At 45.4% G+C, this 14,292-nt stretch overlaps 1 protein-coding gene across 4 annotated transcripts in view; it reads left to right on the forward strand.

The window, feature by feature from the left end:
• The window catches only part of cacnb4a (calcium channel, voltage-dependent, beta 4a subunit), a 416,613-nt gene that overhangs the window by 261,719 nt on the left and 140,602 nt on the right, over positions 1 to 14,292 (forward strand). The gene's annotated exons all lie outside the window — the stretch shown is intronic.

A 14,292-nucleotide genomic window follows, 5' to 3' on the forward strand; every position in this document is an offset into this window, starting at 1 on the left:
GGAGTGTGGGAAAGGCAGAGCGAGGCGAGAGCGGACCCTATTGTGATGGCGCCGATGAAGATGGCTGCCATCCTTGCGGGCTCCGTGCGTACCAGCCAGCTAAGTGTCCTTTGCTGCTTGGTGCGCTCGGCTCGTTAAGAAAAAGTATTTCACTGACTGGATTTCACTTGCTGTATTTGGTTATGTGACAAATAAAATTGAAATTGAATTGAAATACTGTATCCTTGAAACAGTAAAAGAAAGAGTCACCAATCCAGCCTATATAGATATTGACAATTCTGAGTGTCAACTAATTCTGGAATTACCTGATACCAAATTTACAAGTGAAGTCATGAAAATTTAATAATGAGTGGATGCCATCAAAAAAGGGAGCAGCATTAAATTTAATAACCAGTTTCCAGCATTTTTTGACATCAGTTAAATATAACAGCCATGTTCCATCAACAGATTATGAACCACTTATTCATTAAATAGTTTTCAAAATTAATCAACAACTGTATGGGTTTATAGGCAGGAATGCCTTTTTAACCTGTCTGAGATAATAATGAATTAAACCATTGTCAAATTGTTCATATTTATTGAAGTCCCATTGTTCCCAAGGTTAGATTGTTCCCGAGTTGGATCGATATTCTGGAGTGCTTGGAATCCAGAGAAGTAACTGGTGGCGACCATCTTTGCCCAATGTAGGATGAAAGAATTACTGATATGATTCCACATTAGGTTTGACAAGTAGGCCTGAGTTAAAAAAAAGTAGCTAGAAAGTGCTGGCAGAGTCATTGCTGTGTGTTTCGTGTTGCCGTTCCAAAAATCACTTAACTACATAAGTGAAAAAGAAGAGGAATAAAAGCTGACTTTTGTTCAGACCTTCTAAAAGATAATTAATGAAAGTATGCACATTGCCATTGATCGCCACTGGACTGTAATGATCAATAACATGTCATTCTATAGTGGACACTAGGTGGAGCCGTAGAGCTGTATATAAGACTACACTACCCAGCTGTATGTATATTAAGACTACATTACCCATGAGGCACTAGGCTACCCACAAGGCAGCAGTCAAGATGGAAGCCTCTACAGATACTGTACCTAGTCCACATGTGCTCAATAAAGTAACTAGCAAAAGCTAGCTGTGTTCATAATAAGAATGTCTATTTATTAATGAACATAAGATTTTTAAAATAGTGCCATGGGATCTTTTACGTCCATCTGAAAGAGCAGACGGAGCCTCAGTTTAATGTCTCATCCAAAAGACGGCACCTCCAACAGTGCAGCACTCCTTCAGCACTGTCAACCTAGCTTTATGTGCTCAGGTTCCTGGAGTGGAACTTGAACCCACAACTTTCAGCAGGGAGGGCACTGACTGGAGAGAGCTGAGTGTGCTCCCCACTGAGCCACAGTTAACACATATTGCCTATCATGTTCTCAATGTCCTTATTTATGCCAGGCCAATAAACAGTGTCTCTTGCTCTCCTTTTGCATTTTTCAATTCCGAGGTGTCCCTCATGAATCCTTTTGAGCATGTCTTGACGTAGAGCCTGTGGAATGACTATTCTGTTCTGTTTTAGTAATAGTCCACTTGCGACACTCAATTCTGACCTTATGTGAAAATATTTTGGACAGGAACCTTTTGGCCAACCATGATGAATGTTCTCTATTACTGTTTGTAATACTGTATCTTTTACTGTTTCTTCTGCTATTTGCTTTGATTTTGTGTCTGACACGGGCAGCGCAGCAGTGACCATACTCACATGAACATCCACGTCTTCCTCAGTAGAGCTCACATGACTCATTGTGGGTGCTCGGGATAGTGCATCTGCTAGCACTATGTATTTGCCTGGTGTGTAGTTCAGTTCAAAGTCATATCTTTGCAGCTTCATCATGAGTCGTTGAATCCTTGGAGACATCTCATTCAGGTTTTTTTTTATGATGGCAACCAGAGGGCTGTGGTCTGTCTCAACTGTGAAGGTGGGAAGTCCATATATGTAGCCATGAAACTTTTCTAGTCCAACTACCAAGCCTAGACATTCCTTTTCAATCTGGGCGTATCGACACTCAGTATCAGTCATAGACCTGGAGGCATAGGCAACAGGCTTCCAATCTTCACACTCTGCTTGTAGCAAGACCGCACCTAGGCCATCTTTTGATGCATCCGTTAACACTTTGATTCTTTTTGTTGGGTCAAAGAAGGTGAGTACAGGTGTGGTTGTCAGCACTGTTTTGAGGTTTATCCACTCTTGTTCATGTCTTTCTGTCCATGCGAACTCATTTGTTTTATGTAGCAGGTCTCGCAGACAGGCTGTCTTGGCTGACAAGTTAGGAATGAACTTTCCAATGAAGTTTATCATCCCCATGATGCGTAGCACACCTTTTTTGTCCGTGGGTCGGGGCATTTTGAGTATGGCATTTACTTTTTCCATATCTGGCTCTATTCCTTTACCAGATAGATTATCTCCTAGGAAAGTGACTTCCTGGATGCCAAACTGACACTTGGCTTTGTTGAGCTTCAGTCCATTCCGGCGTATGCTCTGTAGCACTTTAGTCAGTCTCTCATTGTGTTCTTTCAGTGTGGAGCCCCAGATGATGATGTCATCAACATAGACCCGAACTCCTTCCAGACCTTCAATTATGTGTTCCATCGCTCTATGAAAGATTTCAGATGCAGATATTATCCCGAAAGGCATTCTGAGGAAACAATACCTGCCAAATGGTGTGTTGAAGGTACAGTATTTGGTGCTCTCTTCATCCAATTTTAGTTGCCAAAATCCTTGTGAGGCATCGAGCTTTGTAAAGTATCTGGCACCTGACATTTCACTGGTGATTTCTTCTCGCTTGGGAATCTGGTAGTTGTTGTGTATGTAATATGTGTGCTACTTTGAACCTATGGACAGGACTGCACTACTTGTTGGGCGTAGTGATACGCAGTACCACTCCTGGCCATAGGGGTATAAATAGTACTGTGGGTACTGATCTCCCCTCAGTTCCCGCCTGTGGGCATGAAGTAAAGACCTACGTATAGTCCCTACCTCCAACCAGTAAAGACTTGTTTTATTGTTACTGATTAAGTCTGAGTATTAATTACTTGAACAACTCACAGATTTAACACTGGCGACGAGTCTGATTCGGACCCTGCGGCAGTCACTCCACGGCAGCTTCGTCCACAGCCAGGACGTTGCAGAGAGGTTTCCACCCTCTCCACCCCACTGGAAGACATCCTGACCTCGGAGCCTCCATCGGCGACCGTCAGCTTCTTCTCCAGCTTGGTGGTGGGTAAGCCGTTGTCTGAGCCGGGCAGCGATGCGACAGGCAGTCGACCGCGTTGGCCGCACGAACGGGGCTGGGGGAGCTGGAGGAATAGGGCACGAGAGCCGCTTCGAGCGGGAGGCGTTTCAACAGAGCGATCGCATCTCCTGATAAGAGCCGAGAGCCGCTTCGCGATCCAGCGATCGCATCCGCTGATAAGGGCCGCACTCGGGCGATCGCGGCGAAGATAAGGGCCGCACTCGGGGGCTGAAGGGAGACGGCGTTGGGGGACGGGTGAAGACCGCCAAGCGCGGGAAAACCGCCATTTTGTGGGCGGAGGACGACGGCAAGAGCGGGAAGCCACCATCTTGGATAGCAGTAAAAAAAAAAAAAAAAAAAAATCTGAGAAATTGCAAATCTACAATGCCTAAACACGGGAATATTAGCACCTTTGATAGTGACCTCGAAGATTGGGCCATATATGTTGAAAGAGTAAAAAATTATTGTAAGGCCAATAAAATTCGTGACCAAGATAAAGCTCTAACATTATTAAATTTAATGGGTGCGAAGACATACGGGCAATTGAAACACCTGTTATCACCAGATGAACCGGCGGATAAGACGTTCGATGAGATTGTTACTGTCCTGAAAGATCATCTAAACCCCACGCCGCTGATGCTAGCGGAACGATTTAAATTTTACGACAGAAGGCAGCTACAGCATGAAAGCAATGCTGATTATTTGCTGGAATTGCGTAAATTAGCGAAATATTGCCAGTTTGGAACGGGACTGACAGAGGCACTTCGAGACAAATTTGTGTGTGGTTTATTTAAACAGGATACACAAAAGCGACTGCTCGAGGAGAATGAGCTGACGCTTGAGAAGGCGGTCACTATGGCAGCAGCACACGAAGCCGCAGCGAGAGGCACGGCAGTAATGCAGCTATGGTCACCGGAGCTCAGTGCACACAAATTGGGTGTGAGTTCTGGCAAATGTTATCGTTGTGGAAAGACAACGCATGATCAGAACCAGTGTTGGTTTAAAAACCAAGAATGTAGAACTTGTGGTAGGCTTGGACATATAGCTAGAGTATGCAGGTCAGGGAAGAAGACCAGCAACAAGAAGTCACCGCAAGGAAAATACGCAAAGGTACACAAGGTGGCCGAACAGGAGTCCGATTCAGACGCTAGCAGTAATGAACTGGCTAGCTTAAGCTGTAATGAACTGGCTAGCTTAAGAGTACTCAACGCTGGTAAGGGTGCAGACCTCCAGACAATTTGGGTCACTCTTCAGATAGAAGGAGTCCAAGTAAAACTGGAATTGGACACTGGATCGGCATTGACGGTCATAAATAAGAAAGATTACGGAAAGTTATTCCAACATATTCCCCTACAGGATACGGGGATTATATTGAAAACATACACGGGGCAAAGAGTGTACCCCATCGGGAAAATAGAGGTTGCAGTGGTCCACAAGGGCGAAGACAGTCAAATAATGGACTTATATGTGATATCTGAAGGAGGTTCTCCACTACTAGGACGGGAGTGGATTAGGAAAATGAATATGGACTGGCATTTCCTACAAACAATAACGAGTGAGAACTCGGTGAAGATAGTCGGCCCAGACTCTGGAACGGATGATGGTAAGCCCAACTCAGGTGCAAAAGACAAAGTTTCAGCACAGAATTCCACTGAGCAACAACAACATAGTTTAACTGTGGATTCTGAGTCTGGCAAGTCTACTGATGTGCCCACTTCTGAGGGACACCGGGCTCGAACTCAACTCCATTTCAAACTACAACAGCAATTAGAACAAATGCTTCGCCGTTGTGAGCAAGAGTTGAATGCAACGAAAGAGTTCTTTGATATAGAGTTGGAGAATCTGGAAAGACAACAGAAGCAGCTGATGGAGAAAATGGAGCAGGAGCACACAAAACGTCTGATGTCAGAGGAGTTAACGGTCAGCCAACTCCTGCATATGCTGAAGGACAGGACTCTGAAATGGGAAAAACTTGAACACGAACTTCAATATTCAAACGAAAGGGGTTCGGAGCTCTCAAAGGTTATTGGAAGAGCTGAGGTGGCAACACAGACTGAGATGACTGCAACAGAGCAGCCCTTGAATGCCAAAAGTACGCTGACTCACGTCAACGTAGAACAACAGACCGCTGAAACAGCTGCTCCGGTAGAGGGATTGAATAGTCCGATCAACCAATCTCCAAAAGAAGTTGAAGTAGTAAAATCTCAAATGAGGTCATTAGTAAACGACTTGCTGAAAGCCCAGAAAAAGCTGGATGAAGAGGTACGCATGAAGAAGTCTCTTCAGGAAAGATGTCTGGACTTGGAACAAAAGCTGGCTAACGCCCAGCTGGGTATGGAGGAAATAGAAGACCCTCTCGCTGGCCTAGATCAGGACGACACCGAATATTACTATGTCCTGTCCTGCCCAACTTGTAACTTCGACTCCCACCATACAGAAATCACGGAGGAGCACCGAAAGTCTACGGAACATCGGGAGAAGGTGGCTCTACTACGGAAAAAGGAGGAAGAGAAGGAGGAACTGCGCATGCAGCTGGCAGCTGACAGTGGAGCCCAGAGAGTCTCCAAGAAGCAGAAAAGGAAAAGTCGAAACAGAAGATGACCCATCTGAACCATTATTACCTCTACCAGATCACACACGTGGTCCCTCCGAACGGAGCCAATTCAGTTCGGAAGTTCAAACTGTTAAATCCATGGAAGGACTATTGAATGAGTCACTCCAGCAACGTGAACCGACTCCACCACAGAGATTGAATCTGTGAACTGTTTTCCGCAGAGACTGAATCTGTGATCTGTTTTGACATGAAGTTATCTATGTATCTATGTTATTCTGTTATGTAAACCTGAAGTTATATATGTATATATGTTATTACGTTATGTTAAATGGGGAGATGACTGTAAAGCTAGGAAGGGAGGAATGTTGTGTATGTAATATGTGTGCTACTTTGAACCTATGGACAGGACTGCACTACTTGTTGGGCGTAGTGATACGCAGTACCACTCCTGGCCATAGGGGTATAAATAGTACTGTGGGTACTGATCTCCCCTCAGTTCCCGCCTGTGGGCATGAAGTAAAGACCTACGTATAGTCCCTACCTCCAACCAGTAAAGACTTGTTTTATTGTTACTGATTAAGTCTGAGTATTAATTACTTGAACAACTCACAGATTTAACAGTAGTGTTCACGTTTTATGTTTGCATTTAAGTCCTTTGGATCCATGCATATTCTTAGATCATTGTTCTTTTTCTTTACACATACCATGGAGTTAAGCCAGTCTGTTGGCTCTTCGACTTTCCTGATGACTCCTAGTGTGGCCATTCTGTCCAGTTCATTCTTGAGCTGGTCACGCAGGGGTGCTGGAACTCTTCGTGGAGCATGTACCACTGGCTGAGCATCCTCCTTTAGCTGGATCTTGTAAGTGAATGGTAGAACTCCAAATCCTTTGAACACATCCTGGAAATTATTCACTACAGAATCCATCGAGTCATCTGGTCTGCTTATGGCACAGTTTATACGGTAGACTCTCTTGACCAGTTCTAAGTCCTCACAAGCTTTGTCACCCAGTCGTGAATCAAGTCTTTCAGCCACAACAGAAAATATGAGATGATGCACTTTGTCTTTGACTGTCACTTTAAGTCTGCATACACCTAAGCTATCTATTTTCTGTCCATTATAGTCCTTCAGTAGTACTGACTTTTTCTGTATTTTGGGCTTTTCTTTCATATTGTTAATGTCACTCATACTGATTAAGTTTGCTTTTGCCCCAGTGTCTAGTTTCAAGGTAACTAATGCTCCATTTACCTGCAGTGGGATCATCCATTTGTCCTCTTTTACAGCATTAACTTTATGTTCAGCATTGTCCATTTCTGATGGCTGCACATTTTCTGTATCCTTTTTGATATTGTCATATGACACCATTCCTACAAAAAATGTCTCACTTAAATCAGTGTCCTCAATTACATTAACTCGTTGCCCTTTCTTAGTTTTTACTTTTGAAAAGCATTGCTTGGCAAAGTGATTCTTTCCATTACACTTTGTGCACATTTTTCCAAACGCTGGGCATTGTCTTAACTGGTGTTTGTAACTACAGCGTTTACAATTTAAAATTTCATCCTCCGATTGCTTTTCATTTCTGTTCTGCCCACGTTTCTTCCCCTTGTAGGACACAGCACCGACAGCAGCATTATCACTCATTACAATCGCATCATTATTGATTTCACTGAAAGTCTTCGCGTGCTTTCGAGCTAGCTCGCTGGCTTGGCATATTTTCACTGCATTTTCCAAATTTAGTTCGGTTTCTCTCAACAGACGTTCCCTGACTTTTTTATCATGAATACCAAACACAATCTGGTCACGAATCATGGATGATTTCAGCTCAGAGAAATTACATGTCTGTGCTTTCAGTTTCAGATCAGTTATAAAGCTGTCAAAAGTCTAATTTTGCTGCTGTGTCCTTGAACAGAACATGTATCTTTCATAGGTCTCATTCTTTTTGGGAGAGCAATGTGCATCAAATTTTTTTAGCACATCTTCTAATTTTTTTCTGTTCTCCTCTGGATTAAATACAAATGTATTAAATACCTCTATCGCCTGTGGGCCTGCAACCGTAAGCAGCAACGCTATCTTCCTTGCGTCTGGCTTCGTACCGAATCCGATGGCTGCAATGTAGAGTTCGAATTGTTGTTTAAGAGTCTGCCAATTGTAGTCGATGTTTCCTGTGACTTTCAAATGCTCTGGTGGCTTCAAATTCTCCATGTCGCTTTTCACAATTTTCAGCAGATCTTCACCACCCTGGTACCATCTTATGTTCATTAATAAATAGACATTCTTATTATGAACACAGCTAGCTTTTGCTAGTTACTTTATTGAGCACATGTGGACTAGGTACAGTATCTGTAGAGGCTTCCATCTTGACTGCTGCCTTGTGGGTAGCCTAGTGCCTCATGGGTAATGTAGTCTTAATATACATACAGCTGGGTAGTGTAGTCTTATATACAGCTCTACACAAAGAAAGGGGGATGTAATGATCAATAACATGGCATTCTATAGTGGACACTAGGTGGAGCCGTAGAGCTGTGTAGAGCTGTATATAAGACTACACTACCCAGCTGTATGTATATTGAGACTACATTACCCATGAGGCACTAGGCTACCCACAAGGCAGCAGTCAAGATGGAAGCCTCTACAGATACTGTACCTAGTCCACATGTGCTCAATAAAGTAACTAGCAAAAGCTAGCTGTGTTCATAATAAGAATGTCTATTTATTAATGAACATAAGATGGACTACTAGGCAACCAGATGAAGATTACAATAAAATTGGAAGGAAATAACTTTTTACCACCCCTCCCCTCTCCCCCCGTGTGTAGACGGTCAGAGATCAGTGGCTCCATACGTACATGATACAAAAATGATTGGGGTATTAGTCACAGTGCTTGCTCACAGTGTTTCAAAATATGTTTTCAATCGTAATTAAATACATGATCCTTTTTTTTTGAACGCTAATATTGCACTGTCACTGACAGTGATAAATTAAATTGCACCAAAAATAATCTCAGGAGATGATATTATAGCCGCAGCACATGGAAAAAGCAGTGTTGCATTGTCTATCAGAGTGCACTGATTCCAGCAGGAATATAGTCTTCACTTTCTTCTTCTGCCGTTGACACAAATAGTCTCTGCAAAGTTTGGATTTCTGGTATATGACTAATTCTCTGAAAAGCGCACTCTAAACTGTATACACATTCCTCATGGTGCGTTCCGCGAGCTTCTTTCTTTTACTTGATAATACATAAATCTGAGCAGAAGAAATGAACAACTTTTTGGAAATAGTAACACTTTTTTTTTAAATTGAGAAACAAGTGCAGGGCTCATGTTACAGGACGTCACCAAGATTGAAAAGAATAGGAAACAGGACAGGACAAGCTTGGGACGTAAAAGCCTTCGAAGTAGTCGGAGACCGGGAGAGACTGCTACAGATAAGGAGCTCTGAAGTTTTGAGATCCTGGAAAGAAAATGGCTTCGAGTAAGAGACAGCGTGATGAGTACGAACAAAGCGATTACTGTATATAAAACAGATTTGGAGTTTATGCCAAGAACCCACTGCACTAATTTTGAACAATGACTATTTCGTTATCAAAAATACACTTAGAACAAAAGCAAAATACTGCGGTTGCTGGAAATCTGAGGTAAAAAAAACTTCAGAAAATGCTGGCAACCCTCAGCAGGTCAGGCAGCATCTATGGAGAGAGAATCAGAGTTAACATTTCAGGTCGATGACCTTTCATCAGAACTGGAAGAAGTTACAGGTTTATCAGTTTTTAAGCAAGACTTCAAAGTACACTTCGAAGTTGTGTCTCCACAGAAATGATTTTGAGCCTTGTATGGTTGTTCTGAAGTTTCTCCGGGATGTCTGCAGGTCAATATTAGGCACAAAGTACAGACAAGCTCTGAATTTGATGTGGTCCAAAGCTGGGCCAGAATTCAGGTTATGTTTTACTTGCATATTGTGCTATGTTGCAGTTTTTTATTGGAGGCGGTGCAACGAAGGTTCACTAGACTGATCCCTGGGATGAGAGGGCTATCCTATGAGGAGAGATTGTGTAGAATGAGCCGATACTCTCTGGAGTTTAGAAGAATGAGAGGTGATCTCATTGAAACATACAAGATTCTGAAGGGGATTGACAGGGTAGATGCTGAGAGGTTGATTCCCCTGGCTGGAGTGTCTAGAACTAGGGGGCATAGTCTCAGGATAAGGGGTCGGCCATTTAAGACTGAGATGAGGAGGAATTTCTTCACTCAGAGGGTTGTGAATCTTTAGAATTCTCTGCCGCAGAGGGCTGTGGATGCTGAGTCTTTGAGTATATTCAAGGCTGAGTTAGATAGATTTTTGGACTCATGGGGAATCAAGGGATATGGGGCTCGGGCGGGAAAGTGGAGTTGAGGTCGATGATCAGCCATGATCTTATTGAATGGTGGAGCAGGCTCGAGGGGCCATATGGCCGACTCCTGCTCCTATTTCTTATGTTCTTATGTCGGGATGTATCCAAAAATGCTTACAAATTTAAATTTAAATATTTATTCTAAGGTCAGCATAATTCCTCCCTTTCCCTTAGCTTTTCAGAGTAAACTTCTGAATCCTGATGCTAAAGTGATGAGACTGGGACACAGCAAGCATAACATTCTTTGGTTTCTTGCCAGGCTGAACTACCTGGATTTTCTGGGTCGGCCCTGGTGAATAATTCACAACAAGCTCCTGCCCCATATTGGGCCTGGTGCTGGGAGCTTACCAAAGTGATGGAGTGGTACAGCACCCTGTCTGATGGATGGCTAAGTGAAGATGCTGCTACACGAGCTGGGTGGACGGATGTTATTCCTGTTTGCATCTCCAGGGCACCCTCCCACAGGACATGTGAACAGATCTGGAAGGTGACACACCCTAAGGATGTTGCCAATGTAGGACTACTCAGCAGTATTATTTATCAGATAGATGACCCAAGTATGCATGTCGACTTTGGTAAGTGCGGCAGTGCGGTGGCATTGGGCTGCTGTGCCATGCTGCCGTTGTTATTTGGTGGGAGAGGAGATGAAGCAGCCAGCCATGCTGCTATCTGCACCAGTGACCTACCTTATACACGTGTGGGCAGCACATTGGCCGATACTGCAAATGATCTTGATGCCAGCCTGGAAGTAGTCAGAGACAAAGATAGTCGCGGGTGGAAGTGACCTGCATTGCCACTGGCAGTACCCTCCCGACGATACAGGTTGGCTTCACACGTCCGTACCGCAAAGGACACAGATCTGCAACTGGTTCCATACTGACCTGGAGCGTGCAGAGCCAATTCTCCACGTTCCTTGTCAATTAGGTGTGGCCTGCAGATATGATTGCTGGCATAATGGTGGGTGCAGGCGGTCTGACTCTGGTGCCTGCTGATCTCATCTGGCGTGCCTTCTTTCGTCTTGTAACATTTCAACCATGGAAAGCTTTTATCAGCAACTTTAGCTTGACTTGCTGACCACCGTCGGACTCTTGTATGCCGTGTAGCTCCCTCAGCTCCAGTGAACATTTGTAATGTAAGTGCTCTTTTTTCTTCTTTCTCTTTTTTTCAACTGAAGTCTTCCAAATGTTACAATTTCAGTTTACAATTGGCTTCCCAGGGGACAATAAAGCTATTCCTTAAATGAATGGATAGAAAATCAGGGACTGGTGACCCCCGATTTCCAGCAAGTGCTGCTTCTCATATTCTCATATTCGCCTATTTTAAGTTCCATGTAAACATCATGTACTATCTGGACAGTGGACAGCAATTCTCCCAAAAAATTAACAAAAATATAGACAAAAAATAGTTAATAAAAATGCCAACAAAAAAGTTTCAACAGTAGACAGTACTAAAGATCATATTTTAAAACTGAAAAAATGAAAATAAAGCTAAAAAGCCTTTGACCCTTTAAAGAGCTACATTGGGCATTCTTCAGATCTGTTTCAGGTGCGCCCAATCCCACCCGAAGCTTACAGAAAATCAATTTTCATTCCATCCATTATAATATTTAAATGAAGCCAAGGTTCCTTTATGGTGAGACAACTTTAGGCTGGTCTTAACGAACCTACAGAAAATTGGGCTCAGCATTAAAGTGTCGTAGATCCACATGTACGGAGCCGAGCCACGTTTCTAGCCCCCCAATGCCTGTTCCCTTCCTGCACCACCAGCCTGAGTGACCAGAATGTTTCTCTTTTAAGTTTCTTCAATATTATACTCAATCAAATACAAAGCTCAAGAATATATCATTAGTGCAAAAATACACTTGCTGAAATTTCGAATAAATGGGTAAACTTGTTTGTATGCAATACTCAAAAGTAGATATTCATTATTTGTTAAGGACGTTCTTTTAAAAAGGTGTACAAATGCTTAAAGAATATCTCCTACGGTTGCTATGTGTTAATGAGTTCATAAACATCACTTGGGATGTTCCAATATTGTTAGTTTCTAGTGATGAGGCTGTTTATGATGTCTAACTCAGAGGGACCATCGGAAAGTTTCACCCATAGTCAACTGTAATCTTGTTTTCTGTGTATTACATTATTAGTGTAACTAATGCAGAGTTAACACTATGGTTCTGCTGCAGGCCGATGTGGGAAAAAGTTCACACATGTGGTGGAGCTGGACTGTGACACTGTACATTGCACAGGTCTTGGAAAGGATTTGACAGATATTACCAAATACGGGCATGCTGTACAATGCTGTTCAATGCATTTGTTTCCCTGCTGTTCAAAGAAGTCAGCTTATCAAGGTTCACTTCACTTACACTCTTCAGCTAAGTCTAATTCGTAGATATGATTCACTCTGAATTGGTATATTTTAAATAGCTGTCTCAGTACAGAGAGACAAAGCCAGATTGTGGCCATTGGGGCTGTTATAAAATGTAATGGTAGTGACTGAATAACCTTGAATAAATTCTTTTCAGCATTGTTCTTTTTACATCTTGTATATTAGAATTTTATTTATTTATCTATATATATAAATCGGTCGATCTGTCTGTCTGTCATTCTGTCTGTCATTCTGTCATTCTGTCTGTCATCGCGTGTGCGTCTGGCGGGCTATGCGCTCGAAAGTTACAGGGCGTACCTACGCGCGCGTTACCTCCAAAGAAAGCTTACGCTTCCGAGACGGTTTTAAGCGTATTTACGTTTCGGCCGGGCTAAAATCGCGCCCGCGGTATCCCAAAAACCTTCAACATTCCGCTCATTAGCATCTCATTATCCGCTCATTAGCGACAGAGTGACCTCGAGGTCGACCAATCGTACGGCGGCTTGCTGCCGCGTGCGGCCGGGCCAATCGGTGCGTGTGTGGGCGGTCCTTATCGTTCTGAACCGAGGTGAGTCGCCGCCATCTTGCTTCCATTCTTTTTCCTGCTTTCTGCGTCTTTCTTTTCAAATATACATTTCCACCAAAATAAAATTGAATTTATTAAATTGTTTTTAAATAAATCACTCATTTGTAAACCTAACCTGAACATTCTTTTTCCTACCTTTCCCCGTTTTTTTCTTAAGCCTCAAAGCCTGCGCCTTTCTTGCCCAGCCAGGCCCGAGCTAGGTGATTGCGCTTCTGCTAAGCTCCTCACCCTCCGCCCACCCCGCCGTGTCACGTTACCCAGGGCAACGGCGTCAGCCACGAGGGTCAGGGTGCGCGCGCAGCAGGAGCAGGTGAGACGCGGCGTCTCTGTTCCGCGCTCGGCGGGGGGGGGGGCGGGGCTCGGCCGCCGGCCGTCTCTCAGAGCCGCAATCGGGCTCGGCCGTGGGGGGGGGGCGGGGCTCGGCCGCCGGCCGTCTCTCAGAGCCGCAATCGGTCTCGGCCGCGGGGGGGGGCGGGGCTCGGCCGCCAGCCATCTCTCAGAGCCGCAATCGGGCTCGGCCGGGGGGGGGGGCGGGGCTCGGCCGCCGGCCATCTCTCAGAGCCGCAATCGGGCTCGGCCGGGGGGGGGGGCGGGGCTCAGCCGCCGGCCGTCTCTCAGAGCCGCAATCGGGCTCGGCCGGGGGGGGGCGGGGCTCGAAGAGCGGGGCTCTCGGCCTGGGCCCCCCCCGCCCCTTCCACCCCCCGCCCCCCCCTTCCGCCCCCCCCGCCCCCGCCCTCCTTCCCCTTCCCACCCTCCCCTTCCCCCCCGCCGCGCCCCCCCCTTCCACCCCCACCGCCCCCTTCCCCTTCCCTTCCCCCCCGCCCCCCTTGTCCCCCCCGCCTCTTCCCCCCCGCCCCCCCCTTCCCCCCTCCCTTCCCCCCGCCCCTTCCCCCCGCCCCTTCCCCCCCTCCCTTCCCCCCGCCACTTCCCCCCCTCCCTTCCCCCCTGCCGCTTCCCCCCCTCCCTTCCCCCGCCCCTTTCCCCCCCGCTCCCTTCCCCCCTCCCTTCCCCCCCTCCCTTCCCCCCTCCCTTCCCCTTCCCCCCCCGCCCTCCCTTCCCCCCTCCCTTCCCCCCCGCCCTTCCCCTCCCCCCCGCCCACCCTTCCCCCCCGCCCGCCCTTCCC

Source organism: Somniosus microcephalus, chromosome 4, assembly GCF_052327205.1.
Source record: "Somniosus microcephalus isolate GS21.2 chromosome 4, FLI_Smic_1.0, whole genome shotgun sequence".
NCBI classification, from domain to species: Eukaryota; Metazoa; Chordata; class Chondrichthyes; order Squaliformes; family Somniosidae; genus Somniosus; species Somniosus microcephalus.